General features: G+C 41.6%; 1 protein-coding gene across 2 annotated transcripts in view; it reads left to right on the forward strand.

Annotated features, from left to right (window-relative positions):
* LOC126198879 (probable 4-coumarate--CoA ligase 1) overlaps positions 1–24,828 on the forward strand; it is a 143,361-nt gene that overhangs the window by 18,284 nt on the left and 100,249 nt on the right. Inside the window, exon 1 of one of the 2 annotated variants that reach the window (XM_049935485.1) lies at positions 3,044–3,172. The exons of the other annotated variant lie outside the window; for it this stretch is intronic. The gene's annotated coding sequence lies outside the window, so the exon portion shown is untranslated. Of the gene's footprint in view, positions 1–3,043; positions 3,173–24,828 lie in introns of those variants that run through there. 2 annotated transcript variants of the gene reach the window in all.

Below are 24,828 nucleotides of genomic sequence, written 5' to 3' on the forward strand. Positions count from 1 at the left end.
CAGCCTCAAGCTGTGTGACCGAAGCCAACACTGCCTGAAGCTGGGAGCGAAGGGATGCCAACTCAGCCTGAATCCGAACACAGCAGTTGCAGTCCCTATCCATGCTAAAAACTGTTGTGCAAAGAACGTCTGAACTAATCTACAGAGAGCACAAACAATTAGACACAAAATTTAAACGTTTATTAAAATACAAGATTGCCTAATAGGTGCAGTAATGCTGCTACCTGCGCACTGCTGACACACTGCTCGGCGGCGGAAGGAGACTACGCGAGTTTACACTATTCAGGTACTAAAACGCGATGCTGCACCATCAAATACTATAATACGCCCGAAATTTATTAATTAAACAATGCAAGTACCAAAAACACGCAAAGAAATTAAGAATTAAACTTTGTAGCAAATAAGTGAGCTAAGATTATACGACTTGCTGCTGCAGCTGCTTATCTAACGGCGGCAGGGAGCACTGTGCTCATTGCTTCCTGGATGTAATGATATACTGTTAGGGCGTTCCCCAGTCTTCGAAGTTCAAAATCCTGCCGCCCCTATCACCGTAAACTAGCGCCCCCTGTCATACGGTGATCGCTGCCAGTTTAGTATACAGCTGACCGTCTCCAGTGCTGTGCCCTTGCGATAAGCAACTATGAGGTATGTAAATTTCTTGTGCTGATATATTTGGACAATTAGGTTACCCTAGGTGGACCATTAATCTGTTCTTCTCGTTGCTACGTTTGTCTTTATAAAAGGTGTTCCCTATTACTTGCAGTTTATTCTCGGTTCGTACTGTTTTTTGGGTAAAGGTCTTAAGTAAAGTTCATAACATTACAAAGTTTGTTATACTGTCAGCCCTTCCTCTATATTTAGTTTGCACATGGATGCAGATATTCGCCCGACAACATCTCGCTTGCCGATTTCTTAATTTCCGTAATTTTATCCTTCCCGAATTGTTTACTTTTTTCTTTGTCGTAACGAGTCTGGTTAATGGGTCACGGTTCTCAGGCAGGCACTCCTCTCGTGTTGTAAGTGAGCTGTTTAGGTTTTTATGTTGGTAACGCCGCGTAGCGTTCTGTATGAAAATCACTGACTGCTGTGTGCAGTCTGTGGCTGGTTGGCATTGTTGGAATATTCGCTATTGTAGTGTTGGGCAGTTGGATGTGAACAGCGCTTGCGCAGTTGGAGGTGAGCTGTCAGCAGTGGTGGATGTGGGGAGAGAGATGGCAGAGTTTTGAGAGCGGACGATCTGGACGTGTGTCCGTCAGGAAATTTGTAAGACTGGATGTCATATATACATTGTTTGTTCCCCATCAAAATCTTTCATTTGCTAACTATGCCTATCAGTAGGCCTTCAGTAGTTAGAATCTTTTATTTAGCTCGCACTATTGGCGCTCGCTGTATTGCAGTAGTTCGAGTAACGACGATTTTTGTGAGGTAAGTGATTCATGAAAGGTATAGGTTATTGTCAGTCAGGGCCATTCTTTTGTAGGGATTATTGAAAGTCAAATTGCGTTGCGCTAAAAATATTGTGTCAGTTTAGTGTTGATCAGAATAAGTAAAGAGAGAAATGTCTGAGTACGTTCAGTTTTCCTCAGCTGTTTGAAAATCAAGTAACGTAAATGTTTTCCAGCACTGTCATTTATAAATTTTTCTAAGGAGTCGTTATATTATCTTAGTTATGCTACTTGTATTACAGTTTAACTATATTTATTACGTTAACTACGGTTTGTTCTGCCATCCCCTGCACTATTCGCACCAATGCTCTGCCCCTTATTATTTGTTGACGACTCCCCGCTTCGTGGGGTTGGGTTATTTGACTACGAACGTTGGGGGCGTGTCTGTGTCCTTAGGCATCTGACACTACTGTAAGTAGATTTATTAGGTTGACTATTACTGGTTGGGCTTAATCAACTTTTTAATGGACAGGTTACGGGAACGCTTCCTTTCCTATTTATAAGAAATTGAAGATGCTGCTGTAACGCAGTGAAACCCGTCGTTAATACGTAAACCATCACTGAACGGCTGATGCGGTTTATTCAAGTACGATACCACGAACTCTTATTGCCTGCTGTTCTTTTTCGTCATCAAGTACAACAGAAATTATTGCAAGTTACTTCAAGTTAAATTTCGGCATTTTATGATGGTACAATGAACTACGAGAAAGTGTCTCTGGTGGGTATGTTATGAACCAGCTGCGACATCACACGACGGTCTTTCAACATTGTCCTGCTGTGTAGTATAGAAGCTCAGGGACTCTTCTGAATGTCGACGCTCAAAAATGAGACGGTAGTGTCCCTTAAGAAGGATTGAAATGTCTCTGATGGATATGTTATTCAGTTGACATCCAACAACTGGTCCACGTTACGAGCCACAGAGCTCTCTGACGAATCCATTTTACTGTTACTACTCCTCTACTCACAATATTTCCCACATTCCCTTATACTGGCAGTTCCGCCTATTGTCATGTGGTAGTCAGTTACACATTGCCTGGGGTGTTTGAATAGTATCGATCAGATAGCGTACGCTCTGCAGTGGGTTACGGCACTAACGGACTGGTACCATGGATTCACGCTTCGAGGCTTGTTACGTCCTATAACCAAAATGATTAATGCAAATGTACGCGTCATGGGGCGTGCTTCTGAAAGATGAAAGTCCAAGAAGCTAGAGGAATCCTTTTTGCCCAGACTGTTTCAACGTAACACACGACGAACAAATCATGGTGATTCAAAAAGCAATATTTGACACACGACTCGGCCTACAGAGCAACAGATGTTTCTGACTTCATCGGGCACGTCATGGTGTCGTGATAAAAGCCGCTCGCCAGAGAATGACAAAAACAAGTTTCAAGTAGTCTTGTCAACATTTTAAGATAGTGACATTAAGATACCATGGTAGCTCATTTCTTTCTCCCAGCCACGTGCTGCTGTTGTTCAGATGATATAACGCGCGGTACAGGAGTACTTTTATCCGCCAATAGCGATAAGAATTATCGAAACCGATAATAAACAGCGAAACATGTAGTCATCTTGAAGTGAGGCCTTCACGCTTGCTGGGCCTAGGAGCTAATGCCGTTACGCTCACGTGCTCATAGCTTGCTATATAAGCCCAGGCATAAAGCAAATTCTTTACAGTCTCCTGCCACACCTTGGTAGACGTGACACCGCCAGCAGTCGACCAGCAGGTAAAACATTATTTTTACGTAATCCACTCTTATAAGATGGTTGTCATTACTTTTGTCTAAGATATATATTGTAATTTCACAGTATGTTCGCCCCGAAGGTGGCCCCTGCGATGGACTGAAACTGGTCTGCATTAAATAAGTAAAAAAACGCGATTGAGACTGTTTTCTTAATACTAAGTTAATACCGTAACGTCTATTGCTGCTACAGCATCTCACCGAAACAGGTAGACACGAAGGGACGTGCGCACTATGCTCTTCATTCGCTTTGTTTTAGCATTCTACTAAATTTTATCCACTTGGCTCGTGGTACCTACAACGATATGTGTTTCCTTCCGCCTATTCTAAACAGGCCTCGTCTAGAAGCGGTATCACGAATAAATTTTACTATACACTTCTGCCCTTTAACTGTTGGTGTTGCCATTCACCACTTGCCGCATTCCGATACACAACTAAATTACATGTTTTCAGCTATTGTCTCATTTTGTGCAAATTAAAGGCAGGGAAATTAGAATTTAACGTCATTGATGGAACCGCGCGACCGCTACGATCGCAGGTTCGAATCCTGCCTCGGGCATGGATGTGTGTGATGTCCTTAGGTTAGTTAGGTTTAAGTAGTTCTAAGTTCTAGGGGAGTGATGACCTCAGAAGTTAAATCCCATAGTGCTCAGAGCCATTTTTAACGTCATTTGAGACGAAACACAAGCTCGTTTTCGACAATGGCGGTGAGGAAATCGACCATGTCCTTTTCAGTGGAACCATTGCGTCATTTGACTCATGCAGTTTAGAGAATATACAGAAAATCTAAATGTGGATGCTCAGAATAGGAATTAAGCCGCCGTTCTCCGGAATAAATTACAGTATCTCGCTATTGCACTACCTGGCTCGGTGCGTTGTAAACGATGAAATCACTTTTCGTTATGGGCTGCACTTTTTCATAATTCATTGATACATTTCTCCAAGACCAGGTTTGGCCATATTTGATACCTGCATCAAAGTCAATAGTTATAAACTATCCACTAACTACCTTAAATAAAACACGTACGTGTTTTGCCATTATGAGTTTCGATTGTTCACACCATCCAAAGGTGGATAATTGTTTATTTACACAGCTGGTGTTAGTGAAGAACAAGGATACCTTTCCACATCAGTAGACCAAGGGCAATGTGGACTACGTTGCCTCTTTGGAGGGGAAGTAAAGTCGTAAGTCGGCATACTACTATTTATTTTTACGACTGTACTACCTCTCAAATGACACAACATAACCTACATTCTATTAGTCTGTCTCTATGTAAAGGCATCTGTGTTTTTCGTTAACACCAGGTAGGTAATAAACAATTCTCTACCTGAAAAAGACGGTGTGAACCATCGAAATGCGTTGTGGCAAAATAAATGTCTGATGCAGAAGAGTGTTTTATTTACATTTGTCATCAGTCAAAGGCCTCATCATGCGGTGCCTTATGGACGTTCAGAAAATTATCGAAAAATCTGAATCTGTTAATAGTATGTATCAGTATCAGAATGATCAGGGAAGCAACAAGCACTCGACTCGTAATGTGTAACTAAGAGGTGCTTATCACTTAACTGTGTGTTTATCGTATGATGGCTGGTGTGGCGAGCGCACCGTGCAGTCACTGTGCAAGACGTAATTTGTGGTGTCAACGCCAGACACCACACATGCTAGGTGGTAGCCTTTAAATCGCCCACGGTCCGTTAGTATACGTAGGACCCGCGTGTCGCCACTAACAGTGATTGCAGACCGAGCGCCGCCACACGGCAGGTCTAGTCTAGAGAGACTCCCTAGCACTCGCCCCAGTTGGACAGCCGACTTTGCTAGCGATTGTTCACTGTCTACATACGCTCTCATTTGCCGAGACGACAGTTTAGCATAGCCTTCAGCTACGTCATTTCTTACGACCTAGCAAGGCGCCATATTCAGTTACTATTCTGAACAGATAATATTGTGAATCATGTACCGTCAAGAGCGACGTGCATCATTAATGGATTAAAGTTAAGTATCAAAGTAATTACGTCCGCTTTCTGAATTCTAATTCCTTGTCATGTTCCAGACCTCACGTCAGTAGAGTTCTTCCCTCTTCACGCCAGCCTGCGTGAGCTAAAACGCGTGCATTTCGGCCTACCCACTAGTAACACGGTGTTGGCTCTTCTGCCAACACAACATAATTCATGACTCATATTTGATGTATATTTAATAAGACACTAACACTGAAGAAGGCATCTGGTTCGATGATGATGATGTTTGGATTGTGGGCCGCTCAACTGCGCGGTTATCAGCGCCCGTACAAATTCCCAACCTTTTCTCTGTCCAGTCTTGCCACTTGCAGGAATTATGATGAAATGATGAGGACAACACAAACACCCAGTCATCTCGAGGCAGGTGAAAATCCCTGACCCCGCCGGGAATCGAACCCGGGACCCCGTGCTCGGGAAGCGAGAACGCGACCGCGAGGCCACGAGCTGCGGACTATCTGGTTCGAAGACTGTAACTGCGTGTTAATTACTTTGAATAGTGTCGATCATGTTAATACGCGAAGTCATTAGTTTGGCTGCCAGTTCGATAATGCATATGGGACATAAAATCATGTTACTATTCAAAGCTAGAGGGGGGGGGGGGGCCGGCCGAAGTGGCCGTGCGGTTAAAGGCGCTGCAGTCTGGAACCGCAAGACCGCTACGGTCGCAGGTTCGAATCCTGCCTCGGGCATGGATGTTTGTGCTGTCCTTAGGTTTAACTAGTTCTAAGTTCTAGGGGACTAATGACCTCAGAAGTTGAGTCCCATAGTGCTCAGAGCCATTTGAGCCATTTTCAAAGCTAGAGAAGATTACCTCTAATCTGTAATCACGCACATTGCGTTTATTGATAACTCTCACGGTAGTATACTATCAATGTGGTTTAGATTATACGGAGGAACCAGGATTCTCATTCATTAGTCAAAATATTGTGACTGTACAAAATCTTACATACTGTTAACAATATCAGCTTAAAATACTTCTGGCGTCAGATGTTTTCCGAGGGAAACACTGTCCATTTTCTGTGTTCACGATGTTAGCCGGTATACGAAATTTTGAGGAGCAATACGGCTAAAGCGTAGACTTAGTGACAATAATTCACGAAAAAAATAAGAAATCAATATTTTAAAGTTATACAGTAACAATAACGCTCTTTGGTTTTGGTAACAGAGACAAAAACTAAATGCAATGAAATACGTAACTCAACAACAAAAATAGTATAACGTAGGTTATTCGGAGATATGAAAGAGCTGGTGTGACATCGTGTTTTACATTAAACCAGCTTAGCACCCACTGCTTCACTCGCGTAGACTGTATGATCTTCTCGTATTTTTTTCCCTTTAGCCGAATTTTTTTTGTTCATGAACTGCAACACCTTATAAACTTTCCACGATAATTAAGGCCGTAGTAGAATAATGCACTTCTGACCAACAAGCGATTCTGGTAGCTGGACTCCAAATGTTTTGTTACGCATCCCTTTTGCGTTTTTATGGTGATATTTCCATAGAAACTTTCATCCTCTAACACATTTCTTTATATCTAATCGAGAAGTCAAATGTCAGTTTTCATAGATTGAACCTTAAGATTGTTTTAATATAACGAAACATTTTCTTAAAAATTTTCGTCCCCTATTTAACCACTTTAGGTGTTGAATTTACAAAAACTGTGAAACACGTATTTATTTCTGACAGAGAACCCAAATACAAAATTCCATAGATTTCACTTTTAAAATGATTTGACAATGAAATAATTTCATAAAACTTATGCCCTATTTCACTCCATTATGGCCTTGACTTTCCAAAAACACTGAAACACGAAGTTTTTAAATTTCCAACCGAGAAGTATTCATAGATGTAGCTTTAATAATGCTTTAATATTTCTCTAATACTGATTTATGTTCAAAAATTTTTTCAGCTACTATTTCAACCCCTTGGGGGTTAAATTTTCAGGAACGCACATGTATTTTGGCTGAGAAATCAATTTTCGTAGGTTTAGCTTCAAAATTGCCTTAATAGTGGTATATGTTCAAAAAACTTTTCATCTCCTATTTCACTCCTTTATGAGTGAAATTGCAAAATAACCCTTCTTAAACGACGCCGACAATATAAGGTTAACAACTTCTGCAAATTTCAGTTTTCTAACCTTTGTGATTTGGGCAGGGCAATGATGAGCGCTTCAGCTAGTCGGGACATTGCCTTCCACACAGGCTGTTCGAAAATTCCCGTTAAAAACTTTTAGGACTTCTAGAGGAATGAGTGCTTAACATTTTGAACAGGAACCCATGACCGGAATCGTACCGTTACCGTGTTACAGCCTTTTGAAAACATGTTTTCTAGGTACGCAAAATGGCTCTGAGCACTATGGGACTCAACTGCTGAGGTCATTAGTCCCCTAGAACTTAGAACTAGTTAAACCTAACTAACCTAAGGACATCACAAACATCCATGCCCGGGGCAGGATTCGAACCTGCGACCGTAGCGGTCTTGCGGTTCCAGACTGCAGCGCCTTTAACCGCACGGCCACTTCGGCCGGCTCTAGGTACGCATGCAAAAGGGTAGTCATGGTGGAGGCTGGTTACGTAGAATGGGCTAATGTTATCTGACGTCTGTCCTGACTCCCTGACCTGGTTCGAGTCTCATTCACGTGTCTTTGAGTGTTACAGCAACATTGTTGAGCACACGTTCGCAGAATACATCGACATGATCCTTGTAAATGGCGAAGCTCACGGTAATGGAAGAGCCGCTCGTCGCATTCGCCAAGATCGTTCTCCACAACGTCCGACTGCATAGCACACTCTTTTCGTCACAAGTACGCAACGGCTTCGAAAAAGGGTGCCTTCACCGTCATCAGGCAAGACTGTGGTGCTCCAAGGAGATCATACTGCATCACGTTGAAGAGAGTCCGTCAACGAGCAAGAGCAATTTCTTTGGCTGTTAACGAGCGGAAATGTAAAACACGTTATGTACTGGATTATGCGTAATCAATAACTTGTAAGAATGGTCGCGTTACCAACATGTATTCAAATGGTTGTATCACGGAAACGGACCTTTCCGGCTAGGAGTTTCAGTTCAATATATTATCTGCTCACTCTCCTCTACAAGTCTTCGAAGTTTGTAACGGTAATTTCTTAACACGCTGTGTACAGAGATAATTATTACAATAACGAAGCATAATGAAATAGGAGCTGCAATGAAGTTAAAATTGTGAAGATGAAGCATAAATGTGACTGGTCGTTACATGAGTAACGGACACAAGTACGTGTCAAAATTATCTACATAACATGGTTACAGATTATTTATGAGTTACATTATTTGTTAAACATCCTCAAGGACTACCACCTTAACACTGGTGGGGAGGTTTGTGTGTATCAGTGATCCACTGAGCTTTGCTGATGGGAGCTGTGCTTCCGATAGGGTCACCCGTGCCAGACAGGTCAGTTGGTGAGATTCCAGACAAAGAGTAGTCCCACCAGGAGGCTCCTGTCTTGGGAGTATGTGGGTGGCAACCACTTGGGCCCTTAGCCAAGGCCGGCCGAAGTGGCCGTGCGGTTAAAGGCGCTGCAGTCTGGAACCGCAAGACCGCTACGGTCGCAGGTTCGAATCCTGCCTCGGGCATGGATGTTTGTGATGTCCTTAGGTTAGTTAGGTTTAACTAGGTCTAAGTTCTAGGGGACTAATGACCTCAGCAGTTGAGTCCCATAGTGCTCAGAGCCATTTGAACCTTAGCCAAGTCTGACATTACTTCCATTTACTTGTGTCAGGCTTCTTCTGTTTTCTTTCTATCGACCTCCCTTGAGCAACTCTTACTCTTTCGACCCCAATGGGATTAGGTTTCGAGGCCTGGGGGTGTCTTTCATTTCTCTTTTCTATTCTCCAACAATAAAAGATTGGAAGAGGACCCTGTAGTCTGGTCAGGCAGCCGATACTTGTTTTCAGAAACAAAACAATGGGAAATGTCCACTGAAATTTGAGAAATCAATCAGACTTAAGGATTTCAATACAGCTCTACCAACAAGCCCTACTCCCACACACTAGAAGGCATGAGTCGTGAGACCCCTAGACAATGTATGACTCACAGTGGATACAGGCTACAAAGCCAATGGGAGAGGATGAAAGGCGAACTTATTTCCTTCACCTTTAAATAACCGGAACATATCGGCTAAGGCAAATAACCCCGAAAGAAAATACTGGTCCTCCTAGAAGGGGATTGAGCAGATGGTTGGTAACCGACTCTCAGAAAACAAAGACAACTCCCAGTACCCAGACGAGCCTCGGAAACAGGTCTCAGAGGTAAATGACAAGGCTATGAAAAAGGACAAACGAAAATGGATAAATGGACACATCAAAGTAGCAACCTGTAATGTGAGAGGAATTTCCCAAAAGTAGGTAGAGTTAGTAAATATACTAAGCCACATGAATATCGATGCTGTAGCACTAACAGAAACTAAAACGAAATTAAGAAGACATAAATATGTAGGGGATTACAATATATTCTACATTGGTGTTGAACAACATAAAAGAGCAAGCAAAGGTGCAGCACTACTCCTGCATAAAAAATGGGAAAAAGACATTACAGATTGTACATACGTAAGTGAAAGAAAACTTAGTCAGGCTGAAACTGATAAGTGTATACGCACCTTAAGAAGAGAAAAAAGATGAGTCTGAAAGCTTCTATGAAGAACTACAGAAGACTCTGAGTAAATACAGTGCTACTGATCAGATGATGGGTAATTTCAATGCCAGAACAGAAAATATCCCAGTAACAAACGGTATAGGTCCGTCTGGAGCACCAATATGTAATGAAAAGGGAAAATTACTAAGAGATTTTGCCATTTATAACAATTTAAAAATCACAAATTCACTTTTTAAGAGAAAGGATATACACAAGTATACTTGGGCCAGCAAAGGTCTTAGATCAGTAATTAATTGACTACATCTTGGTAAATAATAAGATAGCGGGCCAAGTAAGGGATACCAGAGTTTATAGAGGACAAAATATAGGATCAGATCATTTCTTACTAATCTCCAGAATAGATCTCTTTACAAATTGGAAGAAATAACTAACAGGTAACAAACCAACAAGATCAAAGCGTTTATAAGGTATATTTGCTTGAAAACGACAGTATCAGACACCTACACCAAAAGAGATTAAATAAAGAACTAGCAAACTTACAAAATAAAGACAATATAGAAGAAGAATGGCAAACTCTGAAGAATACTGCATGCAGAGTAGCAGGAGGAGTTCTTGGTAAAAGGAAAAGAATACGGAAAAGAAAATGCCTAAAGATTTGGAATGGTGATATAATGAAAGCTGTCAAAGAAAAACAGGATGCATATATAAAACAAGCAACCCCATTATTGAAAACAAACAGTACTATAAGGAGAAATGAAATAACGCTAAATGCGTAGAAAGGAAAGCACATAAAGAACACTGGAAATAGGTTTATTTCTAATAGAACATGATATCCACGGAAGACAACAAGTGGCATACAAGGTTTTAAAAACCTTAAACACAACAGAAAAAGAGAAGATACAAATAAATATTATTGAAGAAAAACAGCGGATAAATCATTACAGCGAATTGTGGTATGATCATACAGCACAAGAAACTGAAATTGAACAACTAGACGAGAAAGGATTAGATGAAATACAGTCTGACGAATTAACATCTGCACTAACGTCACTTAGAACCGAAAAGCAACAGGAAAAGACGTCATCAATGCTGCATTATTAAAATATGGAGGAATGATGCCACACCAACCACTGCTACATCTCTTCAATGAATGTTGGAAGAAGAAGAGTATTCCCAAAGACTGGAAAACAGCTAGAGTGATATCAATTTTTTTTAAAAGCCTATGCAGTAATTACAGAGGAATAAGTTTACTGGACTCAGCATACAAGGTGTATGCTAAGAGTTTAAATACTAGACTTAAAAACATAGCAGAAGCAGTACTGCATAAGGAACAAATGGGTTTTAGGAAAGGACGCTCCACAATAGATGCAGTTTTTATTCTGCAGCATATAATAGAAAAACGGAGAGAGTATAATACAGAAACATACACTGCTTTTATTGACTTTAAAAAAGCTTTTGACAATGTCAAAAGACAGAAACTTTGGGAAATAATGACTAATCGCGGATATCCAAAGCATTTAGTAAATGAGATAAAAAGTTTATATCAAGACACAAATATCACTCTAGATCTCTATGGTAAAACAACTAATGAGGCACCAACTAACAAAGGGGTACGACAAGGCTGCTGCAACTCTCCAACTTTGTCCAACATCTACATTAATCAAATATATATATGGAAATCAGAATATCAGAAAGGCACATACCTAGACAGGGACGTTACTATGTGCTGATGATGCAGTGATCCTAGCAGATAAGGAAGATGACCCTCAGAAGGGAATCTACTTGCTAAAACAAGTAAGTGCAAAATTTGACATAGAAATTTCAAAATGAAAAACGAAGACAATGGCCTTCATTCGGAAAGAACCAATCACAACGAAAATAGTGATAGATCAGAAGATTTTAGAGCAAGTAAACCATTTTCATTACCTCAGATGTGAAATGACATATGGCTACAGCAGAGATGTGGAAATTAAGCTTAGTAAATTCAGTCGGGTATGTGGAACAATCAACAGGAACCTAAAAAACAAAACCAGGAAAAGCACTCAAATTAAACTTTACAGAACTGTTGCAGTTCCCACACTGCTCTATGGGAGTGAGACATGGGTGACTACCAAGAAGCAAGAAAGCCGGATTCAGACACAAGAAATGAAATTCCTTACAGGTGTTAAAGGTTGCACAAGAGAAGACAGGCTAAGAAATCAAGATATTGGAGAGGAACTGCAAATCTTTAGCCTCAATGATAAAATTCGAGATTACAGAAGAAAATGGAACGACCATCTACAAAGAATGGAGAGAGAGAGACTTCCCTTAAAGGCAAGAAATTATAAGTGCCCTGGGAGAAGAGACAGAGGAAGACCGTGACAGAGATGGGTACTGTAACAAACAATTCCTGCCTAATACCTGAAGAGAAGATGAAGATGACGATTATTTATTAAAAAGATGGTTAAATTACCATTCTGGTTTATGATAATGGCAGTTGCTAATTATCATGCCACTGTTGACTGAGCCTATATCTCATACTTGCATCGGTAAGTAGCATCTGACACTATATTACCATAATGCTTCGCAGTTTGGTTGTTTGATGAGGAAAAAGTATATTTCAATGTCTTCTAGACTGAAGCGCCAAAGAAACTGGTATGTTGTTGTTGTGGTCTTCAGTCCTGAGACTGGTTTGATGCAGCTCTCCATGCTACTCTATCCTGTGCAAGCTTCTTCATCTCCCAGTACCTACTGCAACCTACATCCTTCTGAATCTGCTTAGTGTATTCATCTCTTGGTCTCCCCCTACGATTTTTACCCTCCACGATGCCCTCCAATACTAAATTGGTGATCCCTTGATGCCTCAGAACATGTCCTACCAAACGATCCCTTCTTCTGGTCAAGTTGTGCCACAAACTCCTCTTCTCCCCAATCCTATTCAGTACCTCCTCATTAGTTATGTGATCTACCCATTTAATCTTCAGCATTCTTCTGTAGCACCAAATTTCGAAAGCTTCTATTCTCTTCTTGTCCAAACTATTTACCGTCCATGTTTCACTTCCATACATGGCTACACTCCATACAAATACTTTCAGAAATGACTTCCTGACACTTAAATCTATACTCGATGTTAACAAATTTCTCTTCTTCAGAAACGATTTCCTTGCCATTGCCAGTCTACATTTTATATCCTCTCTACTTCGACCATCATCGGTTACTTTGCTCCCCAAATAGCACAACTCCTTTACTACTTTAAGTGTCTCATTTCCTAATCTAATACCCTCAACATCACCCGACTTAATTCGACTACATTCCATTATCCTCGTTTTGCTTTTGTTGATGTTCATCTTATATCCTCCCTTCAAGACACCATCCATTCCGTTCAACTGCTCTTCCAAGTCCTTTGCTGTCTCTGACAGAATTACAATGTCATCGGCGAACCTCAAAGTTTTTATTTCTTCTCCATGGATTTTAATACCTACTCCGAATTTTTCTTTTGTTTCCTTTACTGCTTGCTCAATATACAGGTTGAATAACATCGGGGAGAGGCTACAACCCTGTCTTACTCCCTTCCCAACTGCTGCTTCCCTTTCATGTCCCTCGACCCTTATAACTGCCATCTCGTTTCTGTACAAATTGTAAATAGCCTTTCGCTCCCTGTATTTTACCCCTGCCACCTTTAGAATTTGAAAGAGAGTATTCCAGTCAACATTGTCAAAAGCTTTCTCTAAGTCTACAAATGCTAGAAACGTAGGTTTGCCTTTCCTTAATCTTTCTTCTAAGGTAAGTCGTAAGGTCAGTATTGCCTCACGTGTTCCAGTATTTCTACGGAATCCAAACTGATCTTCCCCGAGGCCGGCTTCTACTAGTTTTTCCATTCGTCTGTAAAGAATTCGTGTTAGTATTTTGCAGCTCTGGCTTATTAAACTGATTGTCCGGTAATTTTCACATCTGTCAACACCTGCTTTCTTTGGGATTGGAATTATTATAACTGGTATAGGCATGTGTATTCAAATACAGAGATATGTAAACAGGCAGAAGACGGCACTGAGTTCGGCAAAGCCTACATAAGACGAGCACTTGTTAGATCGGTTCAGCTGCTACAATGGCATGTTATCAAGATTTGAGTTTGAACGTGGTGTGACAGTCGGAGCACGAGCGATGGGATACATCATCTCTGAGGTAACGATGAAATAGGGATTTTCCCGTACGACTATTTCACAAGTGTACTGTAAATATCAGAAATCCGGGAAAACATCAAATCTCCGACATCGCTGCGGCCGGGAAAAGATCCTGCAAGAACGGGAACAACGATGACTGAAGCGAATCGTTCAACGTGACGGAAGTGCAGCCCTTTCGCAAATTGATACAGATTTCAATGCTGGGCCATCAACAACGATCAGCGTGCGAACCACTCAACAAAACACCATCGATATGGGCTTTTGGAGCCGACAGCCCACTCGTGTACCATTGACGATCGCACGACAGAAATCTTTACGCCTCCCCCGGGCCCGTCAACACCGACATTGCTCTGTTGTTGACTGAAAACATGTCAACTGCTCGGACGAGGCTCGTTTCAAATTGTATCGAGTGGATGGACGTGTACGGGTATGGAGCCAACCTCATGAATCCATGGATCCTGCATGTCAACAGGTGACTGTTCAAGCTGATTTAGGCTATGTAATGGTGTGGGGCGCGTGCAGTTGGAGTGACATGGGACCCCTGATACGACTAGATACGACTCTGACAGGTGACACGCACGTTGCATCCTGTCTGATCGCCTACATCCATTCATGTCCATTGTGCATTCCGACGGACTTGCGCAATTCCAGCAGAACAATTCGACACCCGAGACATCCATAATTGCTACACCGTGGCTCCAGAAACACTCTTCTGAGTTTAAACACTTCCGCTGACCACAAAATTCCCCAGGCATGAACATCATTGAGCATACATGGAATGCCTTGCAACGTGCTGTTCAGAAGAGATCTCCACCCCCTCGTAGTCTTAGGGATTTATGGACAACCCTGCAGGATTCATGGTGTCAGTTCCCTCCTACACTACTTCAGACATTATTCGAGTCCATGCCACGTCGTATTGTGGCAGTTCTGCGTGCTCGCGGGGGCAGGTGTACCAGTTTCTTTGGCTCTTCAGTGTATTATACTCTTAAGTTATGTTAACCGTCTCTATGCTATACGGTACTTGTTCATGTGGTTACATGTATGCCAGCTGGCTCTGGGATGTATAATGGCTATAGAGTAAAATTTATAGTTATCATTTGTTAGTGTTTTCAGTACGTCCTGTATTCGTTTGGCCATTACTACCTGGTATCGTTAAATAAATCCAATAAATATGCACTAAACATGGACTACCTATTTGCAGCAAATACTGAAGGTAATGATTAACTCTAATATCTCCTTCCCACGACGTAATATCTTCAGATATTCTGCCCAGTCACGCTTTCAGTTTTATTCTAATATTCACGCAGTCCTTTTGGTGTCTAAGCTGCTAATACTCACCAGATCACCAACTGAACCAACCAACAGAGTCGCCAGGAATAGCCAGTCTGACAGGAGACCCGAAAGTACCGGGTGATCAAAAAGTCAGTATAAATTTGAAAACTTAATAAACCACGGAATAATGTAGATAGAGAGGTAAAAATTGACACACATGCTTGGAATGACATGGGGTTTTATTAAAACCAAAAAAAAAGTTCACAAAATGTCCGACAGATGGCGCTGAACAGCAAAACGTCAGTGACTGGCCATGACAATCGTGTATAAAAGGAGTTGTAATGAGAAAGAGAATCAGATGCGCCAACAGTCGCAGCATGTTTACGTCACCTGAAAAGCCGCTTTTAGTGAAGCAGTATTATCAGAATGGGGAATGTGTTAGTTCAGCGTTACGATCCTATTGCCATAGGAAGGGGATTGGAATGGGTAAAGGTCCGTTGACAAATGCAGCTGTGGAGAGAATGATTTCGAAGCCACGGGTTGTTTAGACGATAGACCCCGTAGTGGCCGACCGAGCACAAGGCGTAATGGTGCTGAGACAGTTCAGAAAGAAATGGGGACTGTAGCGGGTTCGTCTATGCATCGGGAAGTCAGCGTTCGTGCAGTCGCACGTCGCACCGGCATTCCATACACTACTGTTTGGTTGGCACTGAGGCGTACCCTCCGATGTTATCCGTACAAAATCCATTGGCATCATGAACTGTTACCTGGCGATTTAGTGAAGCGGAAGGTATTTTCGGGTGGGCGTTTCAAAAGATGGTGGAAGATGACGATTGGTTGAGTAACGTTTTGTGGACCTACGAAGCTCATTTCACGCTCCGAGGGTCTGTCAACACACACAACTGCAGTATTTGGGCTACCTAAAATCCATTGCACAACGAAAAAGTCACGGTATGGGTTGGATTTACCACATCTACCGTTATCGGGCCTTTTTTCTTCGAGGAAATGCGTGATTCTGGTTTTGTAACTGCTACTGTGACGGGTGAGATGTACGCCGATATGTTACAGAATCGCATCATCCCCAGCCTGGCTGATAAAGACCTGCTGGAACGTACGATGTTTATGCAAGATGGCGCTCCACCCCAAATTGCTAGACGCGTGAAAGATCTCTTGCGCGCGTCGTTTGGTGATGATCGTGTGCTCAGCCGCCACTTTCGTCATGCTTGGCCCCCCAGGTCCCCAGACCTCAGTCCGTGTGATTATTGGCTTTGGGGTTACCTGAAGTCGCAAGTGTATCGTGATCGACCGACATTTCTAGGGATGCTGAAAGACAACATTCGACGTCAATGCCTCACCATAATTCCGGACACGCTTTACAGTGCTGTTCACAACATTATTCCTCGACTACAGCTATTGTTGGGGAATGATGGTGGACATATTGAGAATTTCCTGTAAAGAACATCGTCTTTGCTTTGTCTTAATTTGTTATGCCAATTATTGCTATTCTGATCAGATGAAGCGCCAACTGTCGGACATTTTTTTGGTTCTAATAAAACCCCATGTCATTCCAAGCATGTTTGTCAATTTGTACCTCTCTATCTACATTATTCCGTGATTTATTCAGTTTTCAAATTTATACTGACTTTTTGATCACCCGGTACAACACGAAATGGCATGGGAAACTTGAAGGGTAGGCTGAAATGTAACGTAGACGTGCATGTAGAACACGAGCAAAACAATTAGGAAGATGGAGTGAAAAGCACATCAAAGTTAAATTCTTAAGCTTCAAAATAATATATTTATTTTTCAACATAGCCACGGTTAAGGCTATCACATCTCTCCCAACTTGTAACACTTTTTTGTTTCCATCGCTGAAAAATTCTTCCGCCTTTTCTCGAATCCAGGACTAGATAGCTGCTCTCACCTCGTCATCCGAGGCACAATGATGGCCCTCGACGTCCCTCTTGAGAAGAGCGAAACAATAAACATCGCTAGGCGCGAGATCGGGGGAATAAGGAGGGTGTGGAACCTGTCCACAGTTGAATTTTCGCAAAACCACTTCAGCTGCGGGCGAGGTGTGCGGGCGAATGATGAGATTATTGGTGCTAGGGCGCCTCTAATATGACAAACTCGATGTCGGAAGCATTCTAGAGTCTCTATGCACTGAGAAGAATTTACCGTTGCCTCTTGTACCTGATAGTCAGTCACGTAAACTCATTGAGCATTCAGAAACACAGCCTAAAGATATTTTTTTCTAGATGATTATCTTGAACTTTTTCGCCTGTGGAGAAGACAGATGTCTATATTCAGCGCTGTATCTTTTCGGATCTGAGTGGTAATGATGGAGCCAGAACTCGTTCGCCGCCACAGTATTCGAAAGGAAATCTTCTGCTTCGTCACGATAGCGCTGAATAATTTGCTCGAAGCATTCCAATTGACGCTCTTTGTTCCTGTCTGTGTTCAGATTTTACAGCGTCCTAATTGTTCATTAATAAAGCCGACTTGGTTCAAATGGCTCTGAGCGCTATGGGGCTTACCAGCTGAGGTCATCAGTCCCCTAGAACTTAGAACTACTTAAACCTAACTAAACTAAGGACATCACACATATCCATGCCCGAGGAAGGATTCGAACCTGCGACCGTAGCAGTCGCGCGGCTCCGGACTGAAGAGCCTAGAACCGCTCGGTCACCGCGGCCGGCTCAAGCCGACATGTTCCTCGGATATTCCATTGTGGTTTGTGATACGTTTTCGAGCGATTCGCGGGTCATTTTGAATCAAATCGTCGACGAGTTTGCGATGTTTATCGTCTGTGGCAGTGATCGGACGTCTGCTGCGTATTTCATCAGCAGTTATGACTTTTCCAGGCTCGCTACCACGAATTTTTTTACCTCTTGATTTACAGTACGCCTATCAGCAGCACCATCTTTAAACGATGATGAAGCTAACTAGGAGTAAAAATTCGATAACAGCACGCTGGTTAACTCGTGTTGACATAGCACTAGAACAACTCTCCACTCTCCCGCTACTCAAAATAGTTAGATCAGTGGTTCTCGACATGGGAGTAGCTACACACGGAGGGGTAAAATGGAATTTTCTGAGGGATAAAAACAAAAGGGTTTAGTTGTGTTTCGGTAATGAAACCAAATAACTTTTAAAAGCTTATTACCATTACCATTTTTCATAAGACTGCAATAATGATTACGTAAGTTCCCAATACCTAAACTAGTTTTTCAAATACTAGCATTAACACGTGACATAATGTGAAGGATATTACAACTTCTGAAACGAATGTATGATCATCATCTTCATAGTGAACCCACTACATACATACTCTGCACTTTCTACCTTCATTCTGCGCCAGTAAAGTGGAGATAAACACATATTGTATGCTTAAATATCTCACTAAAATGGTTTCTCGGAATCGCAGGTACCTTCCACAGTGGATCGATCAGAAATAGGTTCATTATTTACTTCGCAATGGATAAATGAAGTAATTGGTAGCGCTACACAAAATAAGTATGTAATAGCTATTCCATTGCTCTGGGGGCGTACGCAGTATGGTCATTATTATTACTATTACTATTATTGGTAGCAATGGTTAGACGCAAAAGGGTTGCCACCCTGAAGTCTTCCATTTTTTGCCATTTCAGAACTACGGAGACCAGCAGTCAAGTGATTTACAAACAGTAAGTGCAAAGTACACATTTTAACTTGGTTAATTTTGATTGTGGGTGCAGGGTCGGGATGAAGCAGATGTCATTAGGGGAAGTAGTACTGGAGAGCAAGCATTTTCTGCAACAATTGTCTACCCTCAACGCATATAGTTAGTTTTCTTTTCTCAAAAGGTATTGCAGGCAGGATTCGCGATCCACTGAGAACTGCATCTTTCTGTTAGATAAAAGCAGTACCAATTATTGTCTCACTGACTCATTAGTTCGTTGTTTAGTGAAACACCTACAAAAACTCCATTTTTTTGTCATTTTAAAAAGAGAAATGTTCAAAGAAAATTCTTTTTCATTATACAGTTAACTTACGCGCTAATGTCCATAGGCCCTAATGATGGGGGCAAGGGGCGGAGAAGGGTGGTTGGGTACTAACAAACATCGGGGGGGGGGGGTAATGGTCTCAGAAAGATTGGGAGCCACTGCTCTAGATGAATGCAACGCATTTAAATAGCGCATGTATATAGAGGGGGAAATTACCTTCGACAGGCCACAGGCCACACGCCGCGTTTTACAATAAACGTCAAAATGACACGAACTGTGCTACATGCTAGAATATGAAAATGATCAGCATTTCATCACACAGAAAGTACGTAAGTCTACATCCCGTATATAAGACAGACGGCGCGATGGCAGCGCCTTATCTTAAAGGTCTTTGTGACGTTATCTTTAAACAAGATGACGCAAGAGCACACGCTGCCAGTGCTGTCTTGACTTGCCTCGATACAGAGGACATTCAACTACTGGTCTAACCAGCACGCTCTCAGATCTCTCTCTCTCTGGGTTTCTCGGTCAGAAAACACCTTTGGGGTTGTTTGTGAGAAGATCTATAAAGCCCCATGTGAAGAAGAGAAACGTCTAAGCAATATGTGTCGGACACTGAGTGGCAAGATTGTGGCGTACCGAGATCGTGATTTATCGTTCCACGATGCTGACTTCCACTTTAGTAAGAATGTCGTGGCTGCCATGTGAATCTACATCTACATCATACTCTGCAAGCCAACTAAAAGTGTATGGTGGAGAGTACTTTTTTACCACTAATTGAGTCGTCCAAACCTGTTCCACTCGCGAATAGCGCATGGGAAAAATGATTGTCGGTAAGCCCCTTTATTGGCTCTAATTTCTCGAAGTTTCTCATCGTGGTCATTATGCGAGACATATGTGGGAGGGAGAAGGGGGGGGGGGGGGGGAGTGGGACTAATATGTTGTCCAACTCTTTCTGGTAAGTTCTCTCTCGAAATTTCAATAGTAAATCTCTTCGTGATGCTCAATGCCTCTCTTGTAACGTCTGCCAATGGAGTTCGTTGACCATCTGAGCACCTCCGTAACGTTCTCCTGTGTTCTAAACGATCCAGTGGTGAAACGCGCCGATCATCGTTGGATCTTCTCTATTTCTTCTGTCAGTCCTACCTGGTAGGGATTCCAGATAAATGTGCAGTACTCAAGAATCGGTCGAGCAAGCGGCTTACTATAAGCCATTTCCTTCATGGATGACGTACATTTGCTTAAGATTCTTACTATGAATCTGTGTCTGGCATCTGTCTTTCCCAGTAATTGTTTTATGTGGTCATTCAAGTTGCTCTCGATAGTCACTCCTAGATATGGAAGCACTTTATGTGACAAGATTTTTTATTTTATTTTTTGTAAAAACGATCAAGTTGCTCAAAACATTGTGCTAAATTTTTGATGTACTTCAGAAAAACGGTCATGATCCATTTGGTGCTGACGGAGCTATTTTCTACTAGCTCCTCCCGTTCAGTCACGTGATCGACTGGCCACTTTTATATGTTTTATTTTAGATCTTCCCTGTAGACGTGACTGTGCGTATGACTGTTCGTGCGACTGTGCGTGATAGGGTAGATGGAAGGTTGGTTGGGTGAGTGGCTGTGCACATAGTTTCAGGGAAACTGTTGCACTTTGATTCTTATTAAATTCTTAGTTTTATCACTTTTAACCACTCCCATCTCATATTTTAGTATATGTCCTAAGAACCTAGTAATGTACTCAAACCAGATCACCACCATCCACACAACCAACACCACAACCACCAACAATGTCACCATCGTGAGCAAGTAGGATAATTTTTCGTAATTATAGATTTCAACAAACTCAGAGGTAAAGCAGTCTTCAACCTAAAAGTTGAACACCACATTTCTTTACTCAGCATGGTCCTCTTGGATGTGTTACATCATTCGCTGCTTTGCACTTACCCAAAATGTGGATCGGAACGTGATATTAACTTCACAGTGAGTTGTACCACAGTCTAATGATGACATTCCCCTTTATTTTTATTATACAATGCAATAGCAGTACTGAAATCAGACAGAAGGGTAACTTTTGAATAAATATGGGATGAATGCGAAGGGTATCGTTTATATTGATTGCTAACATCCATTTTTTACAATAGGGAGCTTATACAATGGCAGAAAAGTCAAAGTCAAGCAAAAAATAACACCACGTCTTTATCTTCCTAAGGTCGCTGGAAGTTTGGAAATGTGTGGCATGAGAAATAGCAAGAAATTAGCGACAAGTATTTCTACGTGTATGATAAATTCCTTCCTTCGAAAATGTCCTTCCTTCTTACCTCCTCTGTGTTACCACAGATGACATGTAACTAATCTCATTTGTAGTAACGTAAGAGTGCAGTACGTGCGAAGTGCCTAGTTGCTTCCACCACCCTGAGTCCAATGTATAAGTTCTGAATAATGTTCACCAAACTATAGTCTTCCACAGTTGTTGTCTCCTGCGCAGAAAACAGCATTAGGTCGTGAATCCATTACTTCGAGGCTGTAATAAACTGTTAGCGAGGAACTGGTGTAAATAATTAAATTTTGAATTGGTTCATTAAAACTGGATGCCACACGCTTTGTATTAGCAGAATACGAGAAACTGCTCAGTTATAGTTCACTTAATGAATCACAAATTACCATTCTTCTCACTCTGACTTAAATGAACGGCGTGTTTGAATAATTACTATCAACCTATTTCTCAATTATATCAGGATAACTAGAGATTGCTAAATAAGTTCTTAACCGATACTGAATGCTGTAGAGAACATTTCTGTCCTCCAGCAGTGCTGATCGAGCTATCGCATTTACAAACAAGATACTGCTACTTCAGTCTTAACTGATACAGGCTGCGGTAGACAACATGTCTGTCCTCAGAGGCTACTGAACCAGCCTGATCTTAATGGCCAAACCACCCCGCCCTCCATCCAAGTTAGGCAAGATCTGAAGACCTCCGAAATTCTTCGTCTGCCTTTTTATTTACCAATAGTTTATTATTCTTTTGGTAATTAACACGTTTGAAATAATGGAATGATAGCGTTCTGTTCAGAAATGCGTTTATGTGAAATGCAAGTAAATGCATTGTTTAGTTCTTCTAATGCTAATGCAGAAGTTTATCATTTTGGTGCACTTCTTCCAAAATCAGCAGCTAGTTGCATAGAAGGGTCACAATTAAAGAGATCTTTCTCACAATATATGTACCGAATAAACCATCTGTCACTGATATCTCACACCACATTACTTCATCTTCCCACTGCTACCTTCTCAACTGCTCGAAGAACTACTTCTTGTAGCAGAATATGGTGGCTGTAAAGACAGAAATCCTACACATCCCCTTCATTCAGAGATTTCCTAAAATTTGGATGTTCTCACAAAAAATTTTGGAAATAAACTTTTACTCATATTTTTTTATAAATTCTTCAGCTACCTCTTCAGAGCCACACCATTCCACTATACATATATGCGATTCGTTATTGTATTCCAGAACTTGAGTCCGCTTTATATTTTTTCCTTCTCAGATTATTAATGAATCATGTACTTAATTTTGTGATTAGAAAAACTGTTGTTGTTGTTGTTGTTGTGGTCTTCAGTCCTGAGACTGGTTTGATGCAGCTCTCCATGCTACTCTATCCTGTGCAAGCTTCTTCATCTCCCAGTACCTACTGCAACCTATATCCTTCTGAATCTGCTTGGTGTATTCATCTCTTGGTCTCCCTCTACGATTTTTACCCCCCACGCTGCCCTCCAGTACTAAATTGGTGATCCCTTGATGCCTCAGAACATGTCCTACCAACCGATCCCTTCTTCTAGTCAAGTTGTGCCACAAACTTCTCCCCAATCCTATTCAACACCTCCTCATTAGTTATGTGATCTACCCATCTAATCTTCAGCATTCTTCTGTAGCACCACATTTCGAAAGCTTCTATTCTCTTTTTGTCCAAACTATTTATCGTCCATGTTTCACTTCCATACATGGCTGCACTCCATACAAATACTTTCAGAAACGACTTCCTAACACTTAAATCAATACTCGATGTTAACAAATTTGTATTCTTCAGAAACGCTTTCCTTCCCATTGCCAGTCTACATTTTATATCCTCTCTACTTCGACCATCATCAGTTATTTTGCTCCCCAAATAGCAAAACTCCTTTACTACTTTAAGTGTCTCATTTCCTAATCTAATACCCTCAACATCACCCGACTTAATTCGCCTACATTCCATGATCCTCGTTTTGCTTTTGTTGATGTTCATCTTATATTCTACCTTCAAGACACCATCCATTCCGTTCAACTGCTCTTCCGAGTCCTTTGCTGTCTCTGACAGAATTACAATGCCATCGGCGAACCTCAATGTTTTTATTTCTTCTCCATGGATTTTAATACCTACACCGAATTTTTCTTTTGTTTCCTTCACTGCTTGCTCAATATACAGATTGAATAACATCGGGGATAGGCTACAACCCTGCCTCACTCTCTTCCCAACCACTGCTTCCCTTTCATGCCCCTCAACTCTTATAACTGCCATTTGGTTTCTATACAAATTGTAAATAGCCTTTCGCTCCCTATATTTTACCCCTGCCACCTTCAGAATTTGAAAAAGAGTATTCCAGTCAACATTGTCAAAAGCTTTCTCTAAGTCTACAAATGCTAGAAACGTAGGTTTGCCTTTCCTTAATCTAGCTTCTAAGATAAGCCGTATGGTCAGTATTGCCTCCCGTGTTCCAATATTTCTACGGAATCCAAACTGATCTTCCCCAAGGTCGGCTTCTACTAGTTTTTCCATTCGTCTGTAAAGAATCCGAGTTAGTATTTTGCAGCCGTGACTTATTAAACTGATAGTTCGGTAATTTTCACATCTGTCAACACCTGCTTTCTTTGGGATTGGAATTATTATACTCTTCTTGAAGTCTGAGAGTATTTCGCCTGTCTCATACATCTTGCTCACCAGATGGTAGAGTTTTGTCAGGACTGGCTCTCCCAAGGCCGTCAGTAGTTCTAATGGAATGTTGTCTACTCCGGGGGCCTTGTTTCGACTCAGGTCTTTCAGTGCTCTGTCGAACTCTTCGCGCAGTATCATATCTCCCATTTCATCTTCATCTACATCCTTCCATTTCCATAATATTGTCCTCAAGTACATCGCCCTTGTATAGACCTTCTATATACGCCTTCCACCTTTCTGCTTTCCCTTCTTTGCTTAGAACTGGGTTTCCATCTGAGCTCTTGATATTCATACAAGTGGCTCTCTTTTCTCCAAAGGTCTCTTTAATCTTCCTGTAGGCAGCATCTATCCTACCCCTAGTGAGATAAGCCTCTACATCCTTACATTTGTCCTCTAGCCATCCCTGCTTAGCCATTTTGCACTTCCTGTCGATCTAATTTTTGAGACGTTTGTATTCCTTTTTGCCTGCTTCATTTACTGCGTTTTTATATTTTTTCCTTTCATCAATTAAATTCAATATTTCTCCTGTTACCCAAGGATTTCTACTAGCCCTCGTCTTTTTACCTACTTGATCCTCTGCTGCCTTCACTACTTCATCCCTCAAAGCTAACCATTCT

The sequence above is a fragment of the Schistocerca nitens genome, chromosome 8 (assembly GCF_023898315.1).
Source record: "Schistocerca nitens isolate TAMUIC-IGC-003100 chromosome 8, iqSchNite1.1, whole genome shotgun sequence".
Lineage (NCBI taxonomy): Eukaryota > Metazoa > Arthropoda > Insecta > Orthoptera > Acrididae > Schistocerca > Schistocerca nitens.